Here is a 19,863-nt window from a genome sequence, read left to right as displayed (position 1 = left end):
GAAACAATATTTTCATTTGCTCGTTTTTTAACTGGTAAATCTACTTGTGAAATGCACAGTCCAAGAAGAGAACAGTGCATGGACGGGTTCATTAAAATCTTACACACACAAAAAAAAAAAGAGTAGGCCTATACCGTATAGGAACGTAATGCTATCATGAAATTCAATGTTTTGCCTCGATTCGGCATTGTCACATATTGATATGCAAATCAGACAAAGGAGTGACTTTATCATTTCACCATCACAATTATCCCATTGGTTTATGCAACAATAAAATTTTTTTTAAAAAATAATATCGCCTCTTTTTGTCAGCAAGTCTTGTAGCATCTAAAGCCTCCTGAGTATACTGCGAATATTTAAAGAATCTTCACTACTTATACATGATGATTATTGACTCAATTCTATTTGAGGGATTCACAATTTACAAGCACTGCTTTTAGCTGGAAGACTTGAAAAGTTAGACGACAATATTTGATCGGCAGTCCTTATATTGAGCTGCTCATGTTATTGTGTTTGTTTCAGATCTGTATTCATACCAATTCTGCTGAGAAATGAAATATAGATTGAATTACATTTAACTACGAATCAAAATAATGTAAAGGATACGATTTCGCCCGAAATTTTGTCCAAAGAGCATAATGACATTATTTCATTTCTAATGTGAATGATTAGAAAAAGATATCCATCAACTCTGACGACGATATTTTGGTGATTTACTGTCAGCTGTTCCTCATACACAAGTGCAGCCTTTCTTTGTGGATTTCAGTAACTAAACATTTTAGTTTTGCTCTCTGACTATTCGCATGACTTGTGTCTCGATTTCGTCCACTTCTGTAGCTGTATATATTCATGTAACTTTCAATATCTCACGTACTTTATTTACTACAACAATTGACCACTAACAAAGAGAATTGACGTAGATAAAAGTTCTCGTTTTTCGATTCATATATATAAAATTATATCTAGGACAATGACATGAATGTGTTAAATGAAACAAAACATTAAAAGGAGACTTTCTAGTGGATTCCGTGCAGTATCATAAAGCACTCAATGAATTTACAAACGACCTTTTCGAAGCCGTGGTGCACAAGCTGTGAATGTGTGATTACCACATTTTTGCATATCATAAATCTTGTCAGCGTAATTTCCAAAAATTGTATATAATGTCGGTTTTAAACAACTGCGTGTCGTTATGATTGGTTTCGTATTACATTGGTGCAGTTGTGGATGAGTTCCAGTTTGTCTTGCCATGTGTTCAGATTGTCCGTATACTGCCGATGTTATTGAAGCTTTCGTGTCACATTTAGCTTCCTATGCAGTTTGCGGAACAACAACAAACTGTCTTCATAAGTTATCGATTTCTTCGATTCTGTATATACCTGTTTGAAGTTATGTTGTAAGAATGAAGTGTATGTTAATTATAAATGCATTGCATTGATGCAGTTGTGGATGAGTTCCAATGTGTCTTGCTATGTGTTCATATTGTTCTTTTACTGCCGATGTTATTGAAGTTTCCGTGTCATGTTTAGCTTCGTTTGCAATTTATGGAATAAACCTCATAAGTTATCTTTTTCTTCGGTTCTGTATATACCTGTTTGAAGTGCATAGGTTTTGAGAATGAAGTGTATGTTAATTCTAAATGTATACTGTACAATAGTAAACGCTAATGGGTCGTACAGTCGTTTCGTATAGCTATAGATGTAGATATCACATATAGTCTAATTTTGATATTGAAGTCGACTATAATCATGTTTGGCTATTGAGTGCATCTTTATAATATACAAAATAATGTCATGTACATATTTGGATGCATTGTACCACTAAGTATTGTCAGCCGCTGGGATACTGCAATCGTTTCTAGGAAACGAAATAAACGAACGTTGTAACTGTGTACATTTTCTTGTATCAAAGTTACGATGTCATAGTCAAATAACCGACCCCGCTCTTGTCTTCTTTGATGGGTGATACTTGACTGTGTAATGTTGGTGCTTCTTCTAATAGCTTGATATCATATTCAAAGCAAAATAATGGGCATGATGCTTTTCCAAGAGTTTATTTACAGACCCTTAGGGTGGGATTTCACGGAGCACGCGAACGATTTGCGAAGGACGCGAATGACAAAATCCAACATTCGGAAAAGTTTTTCTCCGAATGTTTTCCGACAATGAAGCCGAAAACTATTCTTGCGAAATTTGTGCGAAGTTTCCACGACGTATGTGCGAATGTCGTGTGCATCATTGCTAAAGTACAGCATGTTACGTACACGAAGAACACGCGACGGAAATGCGAACAACGAAAAATTTTCATTAATCATGGGAGAAAATGTACCCAAGGAGAGGTGGAAGCTGTCTTGAGTTGAATTTTTTTTTCTTTACTCTATTTCTCCTTTCTTTTCCTCTCATTTGTCTATGGTGTGCCTACATATATTTTTTCCCTAGGACCTATCTCCGCTAGTAAAGCATTTGATTTTTTTTTTGCAGTTCCTCCAACACATAATCTCTATAGTTCAAACGAAATTTTACCTACTTGAGAATAATTTTAAGTGTATTCTGCGATTTTCTTTGTATATTATATCAAACATTTCTTTCTCTTTGCTAGTTTTTAATTTCTTTTGTTACTATAGTTGTTAATAATTGTTTGATGTTTAGATGTATGCTAAGATTTTTATAAGTAGAAAACGTATAGGTCATACATCCCCCAAACGTGCGGTAAACGTTCGCGAGAATGTCTCAAAAGGTACGCGAACAGTTTGCGATTACGTCGTAAAATGATCGGAAAAACTTCGCAGATTTCGCGTAACATACGCGAGACATTCTCCGAAGTTTCGGAGTCTGGTTGGGGTTTCACGAACATTTTGCGAACATCGCGCGTGTCTTGCGAAGGTCTTGCGCATATGACGAAGCTTTAAAGACACTTTCGAGAACAATTCACGAGCAAATCCCGACTAAGTGTGCGGAAAAGGTTCGCAAAAAATTTCAAACTTTTTTGAAATTCTCGCCGAAGTAAAAACGACATTCGCGAACAATTGACGACGCTTCCGAACCCTCACGTTTGTTTGGCGATCTTTTGCAGACTAAAATGCGAATGCTGGATTTTGCCATTCGCGTCATTCGCAAATCGTTTGCGTGCTCCGTGAAATCCCACCCTTAGGGACACCTGATTTACGCAAGTTCATTCTTGGTATGAGCATGACTGATGAATTTCATAAATTGTTGCGTCGGGCAAGCTTATGCATTATGTCGCTTTGAAAAAGAGTGAAGTGTCCAACCAGCTAAGGAAAAAAAAAAAGAAAGGTCATTGTTCCCAGCACACATGAGTCAACTCCGAACTGGCTTATACTGCACTTTAACCCATTGAGGATAAGCTGATTTTACTGGACGCATATTTCCTATTGACATCTGCCCGAATATACTGGGATTAGTCCTCAGCGGGTTAAAGGGACATTCCAGACGATTTTCATAATTTCACGTCATGTAGTACATAAATCGACAACTCCATGTATAGATTTGTGGAATTTATTGTGGTTCTTGAGCAGAGAAACAATACTTTAAAAAATCTTAAACAAATTACACTGAACAAGGATGATGACATAATTATAGGAGGTTCACATATTTCAGAAGTGTAGCAGTGTAATTCCATTACAATACCGCTTGCTTGCGAGTTCACCTGTGTATAATCTATGCATGCCTTCTTCTTTTGTTCTGCTTCCTTGAGCCCCAACTCAACATTCTTACGGTGACTCTGCCATGTCATCATCCTTGTTCATTGCAATTTGTTCTAAATTTTGAAAATATTCTTATTCTTTATCCCAATCATTACAAATTCTGAAACTCTGTCCTCAGTATAACTAATCTATAGTTGATCAAATGTAAAAATCTGAAAATCATCCGGAGGTCTCCTTTAAAGGAGAGCGCTCGTCGTGAAATTCTCCCATTCTGATAGTTACGTAATTATGCACAGTAGGTATCTACTGGTCCGCTTCGTCTGCGAGTATGACGACTAAAGAAAGCGATATCGAATAGCGCCATCTACAGATCAAGCGCGTTCGAGCTATGAAAGTCCCTGCTCCTAGCTCCAAGTTCCTTGGAGTAGGCAGGCGACATCTTTTCCTAAAACCTGTCCCCTTTCTTCTTCTGTATATATCTCATTTGTAAATATTGACAATAGATATAACTAGATTTTTGTAAATAATTAGAAGTAGTGTAAGTTTTTTTGAAAATAATTGAATTTAAGTGAATGTTTGAATAAATGCATTTTTTGGAGCAAATTGCCCACCCGGCAGAGAGCTCCACAAATCTAAAAGAGCAACAACATCCAAGTTCCTTCTCATTCACCCAAGTGGACTCACGTAGAATAGAAGGGAAAATCATACCCAAGTGTGTCAATCAAGGGGATGGGGGTGATAATACTAAGAGACTAGTCTATACATCTATATAATGCTAATGGACATCACACTGGACAAATAAAGAGGATATACGGCTCAGCAGCAGCATCTTTACAATCTTTTTTTCTTCATCTTTTTGGTTGTTCTCGGTGATAATCAAATTGTAGAAATTTAAAGGGGCTGAGATGTCACCTTGCTTTGATTTAAACACAAGTATCATTAAAGGTCCAGTTTACCTTTGGGAGCAGTGATTTCAAAAACGTTCAAGAAATGACATTTGATGCATATGTGTAGGTCTGTTGTATCACAAAACATCCTACCATATACAATTTTCTCAGTAAAGCCTAAAATATAAAGAGATATCAGTTTTTTTCTCAATAAACCGTAACTGTAGACGGTTTAGTCTGGAAACATTCTTATTATAACTATTGTTCACATCTTGCGTATTTAACAACACTTAACATTGATTATACAGATTTAACTTTTTACAGTGGTTGTTTCTAGCCCTAACTCACATTCTAGAACTATTTTGAAGCACTAATGCTGGGTTTTTGTTCCATCAGCAAATGGTAAATTATGCCTTTAATCATCTTTCGTCTCTAATGTTCTGCAATCGTTAGCGTCTTCAAACGTGCCATCATTGTGTTGCTAAGGTAATTTTAGCACTCTGAAACAATGGTGATGAGACGGCAATAGCATAATTTCCTCTTCTGCAGTTTATGATCATTGCTTGCAATCAAACATAGCGATAGTTTGCAAGCAATAGTGAGACTTACGGCTCGCCACGAAATCATCCTGGCAACTAAACCTCTTGCCCTCGAATATTTCCCTCACGTCTCACTAGGACCACAACTGGCAGAAGTATCAGTTTGTTTGTCCGTCGTGCTCCCCACCGTGACTGTGCACCTCATATCCTCAACTATAAATTATTGAAATGGTTTGGATGATATTTAAGAGGTCGATACCTCCGATACCTCCCTGGGCCTATTCCATCTTGATTTGTTCGTGATAATCCGACAAGAGGGAGGGGCGACACTCCCTTCCCCTTCCCACCTCCCTGCTTCAACCGGGGAGGTCACCTCCCTCTTCAACTCCCTTGTATTACGTAATACAATTCTCTTTCAATACTTCTTTACACTTGGAAATAGAACACAGTGTACAATCAGCAACCTTTCACTGTTCTTTGTTTTTATTGTCTGGCCCCTCGGCGCGCAACGCAGTAGCCGACAAGCGGATTACATCACCTTCTGTTTGTCATCGCACGTAGGGAAACCGGGAAATCCTCCAAACGATACACACGTTTTCAACAGGGTGTTGATAGTGTGTGCTCACAACGAACACAGAGACACGTACACGCGGCTAGTGCGGGATGGAGGAAGGATGGTGTAGTAAAGTTCGTGAAGCTGATACTGTACTGTGCTGTATAATCTGTTCCAGGAACTAGTGAAAGTGCCACGTTCGATCGGCAAAGTGAAGCGGATGAGATAATAAAAGGATATCATTGTTTTTGGGGTCAATCAATGTATGACAGTCCATCTTATCATTTCTTCTATCAAGGTCGTACTGGAGTAACGATCGCGATCGGCCGAGTTTCTAATGCCTTCTGGAGCCTGTAGTGTTGTTGTATACCGGGATTACCAAGGATTTTGCTTTTTTAGTGAAACTGTAAAGTTCCAAAGGATGATCGAAGTTTATTGAACCGTTCATCTATGGTACATGAGTGTGTGATTTTGTCTTCTGTGTTGATAATGCAGGGCCCGAAGTTCTTACGTGTAAAGTGAATAATTACACGCGGTGCAGCAGTGAAATAATCGCCGTCTGGGTTCACGGAGAACTCGCGCCTCGCACGGCGCGGGTCAGCGGCGGCGTGGCCGCCCGAGCTCTTCAATTCAGGGCTGTAAAGTTCTCACGATTCAATTGAGTTTGTACATTCAACGGGGTTTCTCTCATTTTCTCTCTCAAGTTTTCTCTGTCGGCCAAATTCGTGAAGGGCGACACGTATAGGAGAGACACGAAGTCGTGTCGGGGAAAGAAACAAAGTCAACCCCTAAAACGGAATGATAAATTTGAGCTTTGACAAAAGCAGAGAGCGTGTCATTTCATTTGGAGACAAATTTTGAAAGTGATGCGCTGCGGCCTCTTCTGGAAAGTTGCTTGAGAAATTACTGTGGAAATAACAGATCAAAAATGGCGCGGGTAAGTGCTAAAGTTTCATATCTCAGTTTTTTTTTTGATATGCTATCGCTTTACAATAAATGAGAAGATATATCGACAAATGACGTATATATCAATGTATACTCGGTAGGACTATATAAATACACTCAGTACGACTGTTTCTTAGTGGGATATGTACAGAAAAAGAAGAAAAAAGATAAAACGTGATTGACAGACAACAGAGAGGTATCATGTCTTGAATCAGTATATTACACTTGCAACGATGAAGTATGGTTTATCTATAAAAGGATCATACTCTAATTTTATTGTTCATGAGTTTTGTTGCCATTTGTTCCACTTTAATAATGTTGATCTCCACGTACAATGATCGTAGTCAAACTCTAACAACCCTGCTTTTCCCTCCTTCTCACCACAACCCTGCCATTGTCAGTGTTCAAAACAAACAAAATCAAGATCAAGTAGTGGTAGTCAACTCCAGTGACTATTATGTGAGTTGATCAAATAAAATGTAGAGGTCTTCATTTATCAATATGGTCGGTTCTCGTCCGCACATGCCTCACATGATAGAAAGGCGCGCACTGTCATTGATTTGTTTTTCTTTTGTGTTAGGTGTAGCGAAAACAGAATTTTACGTTAATGAACACTCATACACTGTACCTTACATACCTTGGATGTGGGCGTAAAGTTATACTTAACTTATTTGCCCCTCGGTGTCGTCATTACATGACATTAATAACTTTTGGTTAGGCGCTGTGCAGTGTAACATGGACAAAAAAATATCCCATCGGGGTTGTATTTGTTCTTGTCTTGACTCCAAAACCTCTCTAGGTTAGACTTGAAACTATTCACGGATGGGCTGTCGATTACAAATGATGGCAACTTATTCCACTCACTAATAACTCTTTGAGAAAAAGAGCACTGTCTCACTTTGGACTTTACATGTTTCTTCATCATCTTAAACTTATGACCACGCGTCCTTCCTCCAACTGAGAACTCAAAAAAATCTGAGGACTTCATATCATCAATCCCATTCACAATCTTAAAAATCTGTATCATATCGGCTCTATGCCGTCTGTATGCCAATGAAGGCAATTTCAAATGTTCAAGTCTTGCTTCATAACTCAAAGGTCTAAGTGGACGTATCATTCTGGTAGCTCGACGCTGTACATTCTCTACTTTTACAACATTCTTCTTCCAATGAGGATGCCACACTGATGAACAATATTCTAATGTCGGTCTAACAATAGACTTGTACAGTTGAATAAATCCTTTCTCATTAAAAGTAGAAAATGTACGATTGATAATTCCAATCCTACGATTCGCTGCAGTACAAATTGTGTCCACATGATGAGTAAAATCTAACTTCTTGTCATAATTCACTCCAAGATCCTTTACATATGTAGCTACTGGAATGGGCGCGTTTGTTTCATCCATTGTATAATTGACACATGGGTTATTCCTTCCATAATGGATAACTTTACACTTTTCCTGGTTAAAAGGAAGCTGCCACTTTTTTGACCATTCCATCACTCTAATTAGTTCAGCTTGCAGATTCAGTACATCATCACTCTAGTTACCAATAACAGTAATAAAGCATTCACCAGATAGTCATGCTAGCAGCAAAGTTTCCTGCGAGTTTCCGTGAGACTTTCGTGCACTATTAGAATTAAAATTAGAATCTAATGAAAGCGTGATGATTCATGATAGCTGCGTTAATTTCCTGTTGCTCGGGAATAAAAATAGGATTTTTTTAAAAACTCTTTGAGCACGGTCGAATTTCCTGTAGAAACTTGAAAAATTTGATGCATGAAACGAACATAATTATGTAGGCCTACCTCTTTGCATGAGATTCGCATTACTTCGTGAATTTTGTGTTTTACTTCTTGTCGATACAAAGTTGTATACGATACGATGTAGAATGAACATGAATCAACTCATCCACGAAAGCTCGTAACCCCAATAAGCAATAGGTCTTTCTTCCCTGAGTCTCCTCCAGTAATCCCTTCCTCTTTATAAGGCTGCCAGGAATGTGTACCTGTACAAAGTCGGATGTAAATCTTCATCAACTGATGAAGAAGGTGAATACCTGAAGCTGTTCTATTGCTCGACGTACAAAGTACGGGCTCAAAAGAAGTAAGGGTATTAATCTGGAGTAAACGTACTTAATTTGATTTCATTGTCCAAACGTTTGTAACTAAATGAATTACATTGTAGCTTGATGATCTGAATTGTGTTTCAATAAATAGTGTGTAATCAGAAGGATAAGGCATGCACATGACGTGACGTCACACAAGATGAACAAAAAGGAACGAACAAAAAAGACACTGCACACACTTTCCATGTGACGTCATATCAGGAATTGCTTCTCTTCGTCAATGCAAGAGATGGTCCCCGTGCCCTCCCACTTCCCTGGCCGATAAAAACTTGACAGAAGTCACCATGTGCGATAACGTGAGATATTATGTGAGATACAACATGAGAGCTATTATGTGAGATAATAGTGTGACAACGAGAGATATTATGTTAGATATCGGAGATATCATATTGTCGGTTATGTGAGGTATCATGCGAGATATGAGAGATATCATTTGAGATATGTGAGATATTATATGTGAGATATGAGAGATATCATTTGAGATATGGGAGAGAAGGTGAGATATTATGTGAGATACATTTTGTACCTGGGATGTCATAATAACTACTGTATGTGAGATATCATGCGAGGATGATAGCGCTAGATGATAGGAATACTACTGCGGTTCATGACGTCATTATGGACAACAATATCTTTTCCCACATTAAATAAACTTTAGTGTATAGGCCCTAAACATGAAACTGTGTGCATGCAACGTGTATGAGCGAGTATGTGTAAAAATGTTGGTTTGTGTTGTGTTGTGTTGTGTTGTGTGTGTGTGTGTGTGTGTGTGTGTGTGTGTGCGTGCGTGTATGTGTGTATTGGATATCTCTCTCCCTTTCTTGTTCTTTCACTTGTGTGTAATGTGCAACCAACGCTGAGAGGGGCGTGTTGTAGTCATCCTGATCAAAATTAGCACCGAAATTGAGAGGGTCGACTCGTCATTCATTAATACGAAAATGCAGTCTGTCACTAGCTCACCACATGTGCGTTCATCGTCCCAGGATAATAGTCTCTTTTTGTAGACTGCTGTATGAAAACATAACATACGATACTGTATTCAGTCCATACAACGAAAAGAAGCCGATGTGAGAATGGGGTAGGGAAAGTTCCACACCTTCAGTTCTATACAGCAAAATCCACTTCATGCTCAGGTTGATTTTGATGGAATTTGAATGAATGTAAATAATAAGAAGAGTAAAAGTTTCGGTCAAATTGATAAGGAAGAGAGAGCGAGTTGTTTGCTCAAGTCTGAAACTCCACTTGTCACGAAGATACAATCTGATTATGCAGATCAGACCTGGCGATAATGCACATGTTTGTGCTCATCGGGTACATCAGTGCTATAAGGTCATCCATTATTAAAGTACAGTGCGGTGTGACCTTTGACTTTTGACGATACCAACATACTGTCCTCCTGCAGTCCTGGTGTGTACATGTATGCCTTATTATGTCCAGATACCAGGAATTTTCTTTCTTGAACCTTTCCTTTTTACGTTTCTGGTTCAATACACGAATGGCTTGCTGAATATATGAATGATGGTAAGACTGATTGGAACAATTGACAATAACAATAATATTGTTCTACAATAACAATAATAACAATGATATCTCCGCCATGGTTTTATTTGTTTTGTTTGTCATTATTCGTTTTAATCTCAGTTGACAACAGCAATATCAATCGTGAATTCACAACGAGATCCACTGTGCATTGTAATGAGTGCGTCCGAAAAGTAGTCTTGCAGTACACTGTTTTGGCGTCTTTTATTGACATGTGAGGAGAAAAGACACCGGAATTTAGTAATCGATACAATGACCGGCCGTTTCCTTGTAGTTGTCAGACCAAGGAGGTACTACATGTAGTACTACTAGGCGAGAGTCGGGCCAAGGTGCAATGTATAATCACATACACACCTTGTTTAGACCAGGGAGGTGTCTCACCTCCCTGTTTAGACCAAAGGGGGTATAGACTATAATCCCCCTCGGTAAGACATTTCTAGGCCTACCTTCTTGGTTAGCCATCAAATCGGTTACAATTCGTTTTCGTTATATTTTTAAGGTTCGTTAGTCCGAAAATGAAAAAAAAAAACGTTTATACAATGTAATTCCAAAGGTTTGTTAGTATTATACGCGCCGTCTTTACATTTTCGGATGAGCAAGCCTTCGAAATAAGGAGCCTTTTTTCATTTTCGAAATTATTACGATCCTTCGAAATAACGAACCTTTGGAATCACGCCACAAAATGTTAGGCTTAATGAACCTCTTTACGGCATTTGTGTGTTTCGGATTCATGAACCTCCGGAATAACGAACCTTATATTGTATTTCATTTTCGGATTAACGACCATTCGAAACATCCTATCACATCACCAGCTGAATCAAAGGTGCTGTACAGTGTGGTGATCGTTTGAAAGGGATGGGGTGGAAGAGGAAAGTTGCCAAAATCTTAGTCTATATTGCCCCTCTTGTAGTCGACATTATTGCTTATATTTAAAGTATAGACGAAGGTGATTAGGGATATTGTGTAAACAGGAAAATTAATGCTCAGAAATGAGCATATTATGATATGAAATAATTCGCAGAACATGGCAGTTGTTTTCAAAGTGCCTGGAAAACAGAGACTATTAATTCACAAGCAGGCCCTGGGTGCACCCCTTGCCAACTCTACAGCCTCCAGGGACGACGTCCAGTTTGAACCTCGCGACAATGGTCAGCGCTCTGGCTGGTCAAGTGGAGCTACAAGAATGGCAGGTGCAAGTGGCTGTGAGAATTTGAAGATATGAGAAAAACAGGACTTAGATATTGTCATGACCAATTAAAGTGATAATTTGAACTCCTGTCATAGACCTAACTGTATGTTATAGGTGTGATGGTCGCGTAAGAGATACAGTACATGTACATGAGCGTATAAGTTTGATTAGGACTGGAACTATTCGCGGTTATCAGACGTACATTAATTGCAACAAACACGACACGTATTGAAATAAATTAATACGATGACATGAGAAGCGAATGCTCCGTCGCTATGGCTGCAACATGCTTACTTCATCTTCATGGGGGTGGGGTGGGGGTGGGGGTGGGGGACGCCGCGCATGTTCGTTTTCTCCATTGCGGTGGGTTTACTGGTGGCGGCTGTGCATTGTAACTTCAACCCCTATAAGCAAACATGTTTATTTATATGTGACTCAGCGCATGATCACCACCACCGGCACCACCACCACCGTCATCATCATCATCATCATCATCATCATCATCATCATCATCATCATCATCATCATTATCGTCATCATCGTCGTCGTCATCATCACGTTACTGTGGCTTTCCTGCCTTCACAAGTCTTGTTTTCCTGTCAGATTTTTTTTTTCTCGAGATTTTACACGAGTAGGAAGACTGACATTTCGTCTCTTGACGTCATTCGTAATAAATATAATCTTCGGTAGTAGATTACAGCCTGTTTTTTTTTTTTTTTTTTTGGGGGGGGGGGGGGGGGCGAACTTGCCAAAGGTCATTGACAGGTTGACAGGATCGTGTGGATTGTCCCCCTCAGGCGAAGTGATTTGAGAAAGGTGTTTGGCGAATGAAGCCCTGATCCCAGCCCGACTCCATCTTGTCCCAATGACCTCATGGTTTTCTCATTTCTCCAGATAAACGACTGTCAAAAGTGACATCCGTTCCTCGCGCTCTCTTTTTTCCGACTCGAAAGTTTGGACCTCTATGTGTGTGAGGAGCTGTTTAGTGCAGTGTGAGGCTTACCCATGAACTTGTAGATAGTACAAAAAGTGTAGCAGGTATTTCATTTAGTTGCTTAAAGGTCCTGTTTACCTTTGGGAGCAGTGATTTAAAAGACCACATTGGATACATATGTGTAGGTCAGTTGTATCACAAAACATAGACACTGTACCATATAAAATGTTTGCAATAAAGCCTAAAATTTAGTGAGATATCTCTATTATTCTTAATAAACCATAACTGTATACGGTTTAGACTGGAAACATTTTTATCATAACTATTGTTCACATTTTGTAATAAATTGTATATTTAACAATACTTAACATCGATTATACTGGTTAAGAATTTTTGCATTGGTTGTTTCTATCTCTAACTCACATTTTAGAACTATTTTGAAGGACTAATGCTTGGTATTTGTTTCATCTGCAAATGGTAAATTATGCCTTTAAAATAATGTGCTCATCAATTCAGCTTGTAAACTGTGAAAGAGCTACAAAGAGGAGAAGAGGAGAGAAATCTAAAGAAAGAGGATAGAGGAGATGAAGAGGAAATGGGAAAGAAAATAAAGAAAGAGAAAGAAGACATATATGTAGAAGAGACATACATTATTGTAGAGGAGAAAGATAGATATAAATAGAGAGGATTATGCTGTGGAGAATTATGCGCACAGGACAGAACGAAAACAACAAGGAACCAATGGATGAACGAGTTCTTTGCACATGTCATCTTTTGTTGATTTTGCTGATTCTGCCCAGAAAAAGTTCCCCAAATTTCTGTAGGAATTATTGAAGCGAAATCGAAAAGTGACAAAATTTGATAGTCTTCGCATCGGAGTTCTGTATAGTATGGTTGTTATGACTTTTATAAGGAGGCTGTAGGGGTTTCTTCAAACACGATTTTATAATACCTACTATATAACAATTCTTATTATTATGACCAATATGAGTGACGTGGTGCTACGACGTGATTACTTCGTCTTATTTGCATATTGATTCTGACCATTATCACTGTTTTAATGAAGAATGCGAAAAGAAAAAGTTTATTGTGACCCTTTATTTTTGTGCAATTCAATACTGACGAGACATTCACTGATTCTTTTTCGTTCAAGTGAGACTTGAATTTCCATCACCATATTTCAAGTTCAACGAAGTAGCACGCCGTGTGCAGGGAGGTGAGCCCTGCCGTATATGGCAACGTGACTTGCCTGTCGAAGAAGCTGCCTCTTCATTTACTTTTGCTTTTGCTTTTTTTTTTTTTTTTTTTGGTTTTGTCTGCCGATGCCAGTTTAGCCGGATGCTTGGCTTTGCAACAAAGCGCGCTTCTCAAAAAGACGAGAAGCGATGAGATTACTGAACAAGGAGGGGCGCGGTGCAAGTAGCGAACAATGTGAACTGTTAATCAGTACTTGGCAGTAATACATGTATGTCTGAAAACGAAATTGTGCTTCACAATAGTCTATGCCTACATTGTTGTTTACTGTTTAATATGAAGGTAAAGTCTCTCTTCATTCATTTTGTGCAATAATGGCTAAAAACCGAGGTGTTTATGCCTCCTTGCTAAAAATAAAAAAATAGAAAATACAAAAAATACAAAAATTAATGGCGCAGAAAAAACTCAGCTGCTTGGGTTGCTGTATTCAACCAAGAATTTAACCGAGAAGATAGGCGAGCAATGCCAAGGAGCTTCATTGTGTGTGAAGTACACCTCGTGTGAACATTCTCTAGTACTGTACTTGAGGTAGCTCCATATTGTGATCAGGGAATTATGATACATGCACTTGGACTAAACTCCTTCGTGTGGCGATTTTCTCGTCTGCACACAGCCATGCCAATAACAAGGCGAGTGTGAGAAAAAAAAAGAAGAAGATGAACCTTGAAACTTACATAGAAAGTGTACGTATTGAAGGGTGTACCCCAGGAGGGGGAAATAGTCCATGAACTGCGTATCCTGTTCTCGTACTCCCATGACGAGGATCCAGTACGCAAGCAGGGAGAGTAATACAGGAAATACAATTGAAGAGAGGGAGGGGGGGGGGGAGGGTAGGAAGGGAGAGAGGGACAGAGAAGGGAAAACGAGGGGGTACTAGCAACTGCCTTTTATTTTTCGTCGCGTACTTAATCCCTATTTCATGTTCTAATTATGGCAGTGACGATTGGTGAATTAACTCGATATCAGCAACCCAAATAATACATTTCTGGAAAAAAAAATATATATACACACATGTATATATGCATGTACTCCCGTGCAGCATACAGTAAGAAACTTGCACATTATGTAGACCAGAAATAGAACACAACGAAGCTGGATAAACTCTGCAAGCATGGCTCACCTCTCTGGTCTATCAATTACGTGCTTTTTGTTTGTTGTACTTTATTGGCAGCTCGTCTCTCAAGGCATCGCAATACTTCTCGAGTAGGCCTATACGTACAAGGAACCATACTGCTTCCCAGAAATGCATGTACATTGTGCAGTATGTCCCAAAAAATTACAATCAGATTTTCGCATTGATAACACCCAATATGATTAAACTGTCTAAATGCTACTTCAGAGTCTTAAAATATAACATCTTAGCTCTATTTTGCAGAAAACCCCATTCAATTTGGTTAAACGGTCACATTGAAATGTGGATTGTTGTAAAGCATGTCATGAGTCTGATTCTTCCAAGTTTAGCACTTCGATGCTTTTGTGTGTGAATACAATGGACAGAACTTGGAGGGAAGAGATTTCTGACATCATCTACAAAATTCCTCATTTCTCTTTGACCACTGAAGCAAATCGAATGGGGTTTTCTGTAAGATGTGGACAATGAGTTATAGTTTTATACCCTGAATTTGTATTTAGATTGATTCACTATCTTTAAAGATATCATTGCGGAGGGTCCCGTTGGGGACATACGGTATGTCCTTTGAAGATAGAATGTCCCCTCCATATATATGTAAGCGGTGGGAGTCAGTGAATGGAGGAAGAGCAATGAAAACATTGAGAAAAGTTTTAGCAAAATTGGACGAGAAAACAATATCAACCAGGTTGGTTTTATGCACTATCATTTTTTCATGAGCATTGAAAAAGGCACTTGACCTATCCATCCTCGGGAGTCTATCAAAACTTTGTAAAAGACACGAATTTTGAACAGAAGGTATTTTCTGTAACTTTTAGTTACCAAGCGTGCCGCTTATCCCTTGACCTTCACTGCAGCCAGTAGTGGTATCAGGCCTACATAGTTTTAGATGCCAACGTCCTTTTTAAAAAGATGGTACAGTTACGGTTGAGAAGGGGCTTCAGGTTTCCAACGATTTTTTATGATTTTTTTATTTATTTATTTTTTTAGATAAAGAGGAACCTGATGTGAAATATGTAAGAGCATATAATTCTAAGAGGAATTCAAAGTTTATTTGATGAAAATTGGTTTTTGAAATACCCGAAATATCCGAAACAAAGCGATCCTTATAAAAGATGGGACCAGTCTTTTGTCAGGACCGCTTTGTTTCACTTTGTTTTGTGATATCTAAGCCATTTCAGAACCGATTTTCATGAAATAAACGTTTAATTCCTCTTAGCTTGCATGCTCTTTAACACTTCATTAGAGCGGTTACTATAAGTATCTGTATGGTTTGTTTTTGAAAATGAATAAAACACACACACACACACACACACACACACACACACACAAAAGTATCTCGCAAAAAGTTAAAGGCTGAATCCTCAGCTCAGCCAATACGATATGATCTGTCGTCGATTCTTGTGACTCGCCAGTCGAGCGCGCTATACTCTGCATACTTGAGATAGCGGAGATAGCAGCAGCGATCACGTGACTTACATGTGTAGGATACTCGCCCTATTCAGATCAGGTGACTTATCATAAAGCTGCTACGAGTTCGCGTACACTCTGTGACTTTATCAGTGTATATCAGTGTTCTAATTGTTATCACATGCAAGGAACTAAACGACGCATTAACTAGTACTGACGATTATATGGGTTATCCAGCCATCTTCTCAGAATAAAAAAAAAAAATGAGTTGAAAATTTGCTTGTCTTGTAATTTTTTTCATGTTCATGTATTATAATTTAATCTTTATCTGTTCATGTGTAGTACCTATTTCCTTTAATGGATTTGGCGCTAGATGAATAAATTGCAACACTTATAGTATCATCAATGCTATCATTATTTTCTTTCAGATTTATGAAATTTTCCCGTCAAGATGTTTTCATTGCAACTGATTGACAAATTGCCCCACATCCGCCAGATTCGACGCAAATAAGCACCGAATTGATCAATTCGGTGATACAATGTAATAACGATAATAACAATAATAATGATGATAATAATAATAATAATAATAAGGATAATAATAATAATATAATCATTATTATTTTCATTATTATCATTATTATTATTATTATTATTATTATTATTATTATTATTATTGTCATCACCTGTAAGTTGGTGTCTGGGTGCTACGACACATTTATGACTGGATTATTGGTTTTCCAATATTCGTAATTCCTAGTGGATTTGATTACTTTTGTGTCACTTAGTCAGGGGTTGTTGTTGTTGTTTTTTTCAAATTGCTCCACGGCCCAGTAGCACTGATTGGAACAGATGTAATTACTTGTTTCTTTTTCCTCTTCCTTCACGCATTGATCATCTGTTTGTCTGTTTCAGCAGGAATGAGACGTTTCGTTTTAATCATATTATTAGTTTGTGGTGTTCGATTTAAACCTCCTTGTGTAAGCCTCTGTTGACTAAACTTTTTAAAGTCGTTGAAAGAAAAAGAAGAAAAACTTTTATAGAGTTGATCGCGCTGACTGTCTTTCTCTTTGGTGTCTTTAGTCGGGATTGCTATGGTAGTGGTTTTCCAGGAATCTTGTTCGACTGTGAATTTTTATGCTTCACTTCCAAGAATGACGCCAGCATTATGACAAGAATTAGGACCTACCCGAAACAAGACTTGCCATTCCAGATGGTTGTGCAAGCTCTATACTGAACAATACACTTGTGCGTTATTCAGTATCAGGATGGCAAGTCGGTGATAAAGCACAAGTGTACTGTATATTATAGTTCAGTAAAGAGCTTATATTGTACATTTACTATCTCAGGAATGGCAAAGTCTTATTTTGTTTCTACACTGGCGGCACACCCTTGATACTGATAGTGATTACCGAAGCAGAACTGTCACAAGGAACCGTGAAGATCTCGTTGGGCGTAGTGATAAAAAACATCTCGATAGAGTATAATTATGGGGGCAATGAAAACCTCTTCCTTGATCACGTGACTATAACGAGTCTGTGTGAAACGGTTGAGAAGGTGTAAGCGAGCTTGGCTGAAGGTTCTGTAGGCCCATGGAGTCTTTTGAGATTCAAGAATCTGGCAAGGACAGTTCCTTCTCGTGTTTTTATGCTTTCACAAAACGATCGATTACGTCATATAACAAATATCTGACTCATGACTTTATAACGTATGTGATCAGTACTCCCATGCGATTATCAAAGGTCTACGTGTGAAATTTGCTCAGCGGACTGTCGAATTTAAGACAAAATTATCAATAAGGTGCATTTCAACACCACGGCCAAACAAACAAACAAACAGAGTGGAATAGAAATTTTATAAATGGGGCCAAAAATATGTGAGTTGCAATAATATGTAGTTCTGAATAGTTATGGGTTGATGGCATTCTGATTTCATCTTATTTGCATAATTGTGGTTGCGACCAATGTCATGCAGTATTTTGCGAAAACGCGTGAAACCTAAATATGCTATAACCGATTAAAATTCTACCGTTACGTTCGTCAGATTATTTTTCCTCTTGATAGTTACCTCAGCTTTGTTTTCCAGGGTGTGTCTTTCTACTCTGTAATTTATTTAGATGTGCTGATGCATACAAATAAACACTTTAGAAACACTTAAAACTAAGCACTCATTTTAAAACACTACAAATAATTCAGCGTTTTTCATGATGGGTAAAGTGTGTTCTAGTATAAGTATCAACGGATGTAAATTTTTCACGTTTGTTTCACCATGGACCTTACAACGCAGGGTCCATGGGTTCAACAACTTGGATATGTCTCGGATAATCGGAAAATCCTTGAGGCACGAATAACGGGCTAACTCACCCGTGATGCTGAACAAATCCACGAAGACGAAGTCATGCGGTTTTATCTGTAGGAAGATGAGAAAAATATCTGGTTCTGTATGGAACGCCATGTGTTGCAAAAGTCGAGAAAACCTTGATAAGAGGTTTTAAACCACTGATCACAGGTTTTTACTATGTGTGCAGTAATCAGAGGTTTTTCTTTGCTCGCACACAGATAAAAAAAATACTGATTACAGTTGTTTGTTTGTTTGTTTTTTGACTGCACGAGCAAAGAAAACCTATTATCAGTATTTTTTTAAATATGCAAACACAAAGTAAAACACCAGATCAGAAGCTTTTCGAATTTTGCAACGCGTGGCGTTCCACAGCCCTCTCGCAACCAAAAAAAAAAAAAAAGAAGAAGAAAAAAATTCCGGAAGCTATGATATACCAGCGTTGCATGTCACCTTCAACTGAAGCCAATTGAGTGACACTCTGAACTGAAGTGTTGTGTATGGTACAAGGGCTTTGTACGTGGATTGTATAATGTACTAAACAATAGCAGAGTGAATACGTCATCATGAAGGAAATCCCATCGGTGTTCCTGTATTCTAACTACCTGAGGAACATTGGCTTACCTCACCCCTAACCGGAAGTGAATGTATATTTTGTCGAACCATCATCTTTCCTTGAGTTTTGAAGTTTAAAAACAAGCAATCTAAAGAAAACATGAACAAAATGAAAGAGAGAGATACTGTAGATACTGTAGAGTGAGGGGGGGGGGAGATGGAAAGGGTAGCTTTCAAAGTACTAGTACTGTATGCAATAACATCTTGAAAATTCACTTCAAGGATGAAGGTTAAGTTTCTCGTTAAGAAGGGTCGCAAGGGGGCGTAGAGGGTGTACAGTGTTTTGTCCCGGGTTAAGAAAGGGTATCTGCCATCACAAACATACGGAATAGCTATGTAACACTCTAATGTTTTCAGATTGATTGTTGTGGTACGCGTGGACTTTTAGGCGAGTGTCACTGGAGTATAAGTATCAGGATCACGACGATGACAATAATGCGAAGACAATGATAATGATGACGAAGAGACGCGAAGGAAAGTACAGTTCAGCCAGAATGTATATTTTATTTGTAGTAATACAGGAACGCTTGGTGAGGTACAATCTCAATATATGATAGTATAATAAACACTTGGCACTCCCTGTTGTGCTCCCAATCGGGGCTGGAGTGTATCACGAATATAACCCTCTGCCGGGTGGCAAGAGGTCTGGCAGTACCAGTAGTTAGGCTGAACTAGAACTATGAGTATGGATTTGCAGGGACATTTATACTAAAACTTATGAATACATTATTATTGACACTTT

At 38.4% G+C, this 19,863-nt stretch overlaps 1 pseudogene; it reads left to right on the top strand.

Moving 5' to 3' along the window:
- Positions 1 to 5,717: 5,717 nt before the first annotated feature.
- LOC139732074 (carbohydrate sulfotransferase 15-like) overlaps positions 5,718 to 19,863 on the top strand; it is a 75,693-nt pseudogene continuing 61,547 nt past the window's right edge.

This window comes from Diadema antillarum, unplaced genomic scaffold (assembly GCF_040938485.1).
Source record: "Diadema antillarum isolate AM-2024a unplaced genomic scaffold, OU_Dant_1.0 seq00000398_RagTag, whole genome shotgun sequence".
Taxonomy (NCBI): domain Eukaryota; kingdom Metazoa; phylum Echinodermata; class Echinoidea; order Diadematoida; family Diadematidae; genus Diadema; species Diadema antillarum.
This window is presented reverse-complemented; position numbering and strand designations above follow the sequence as displayed.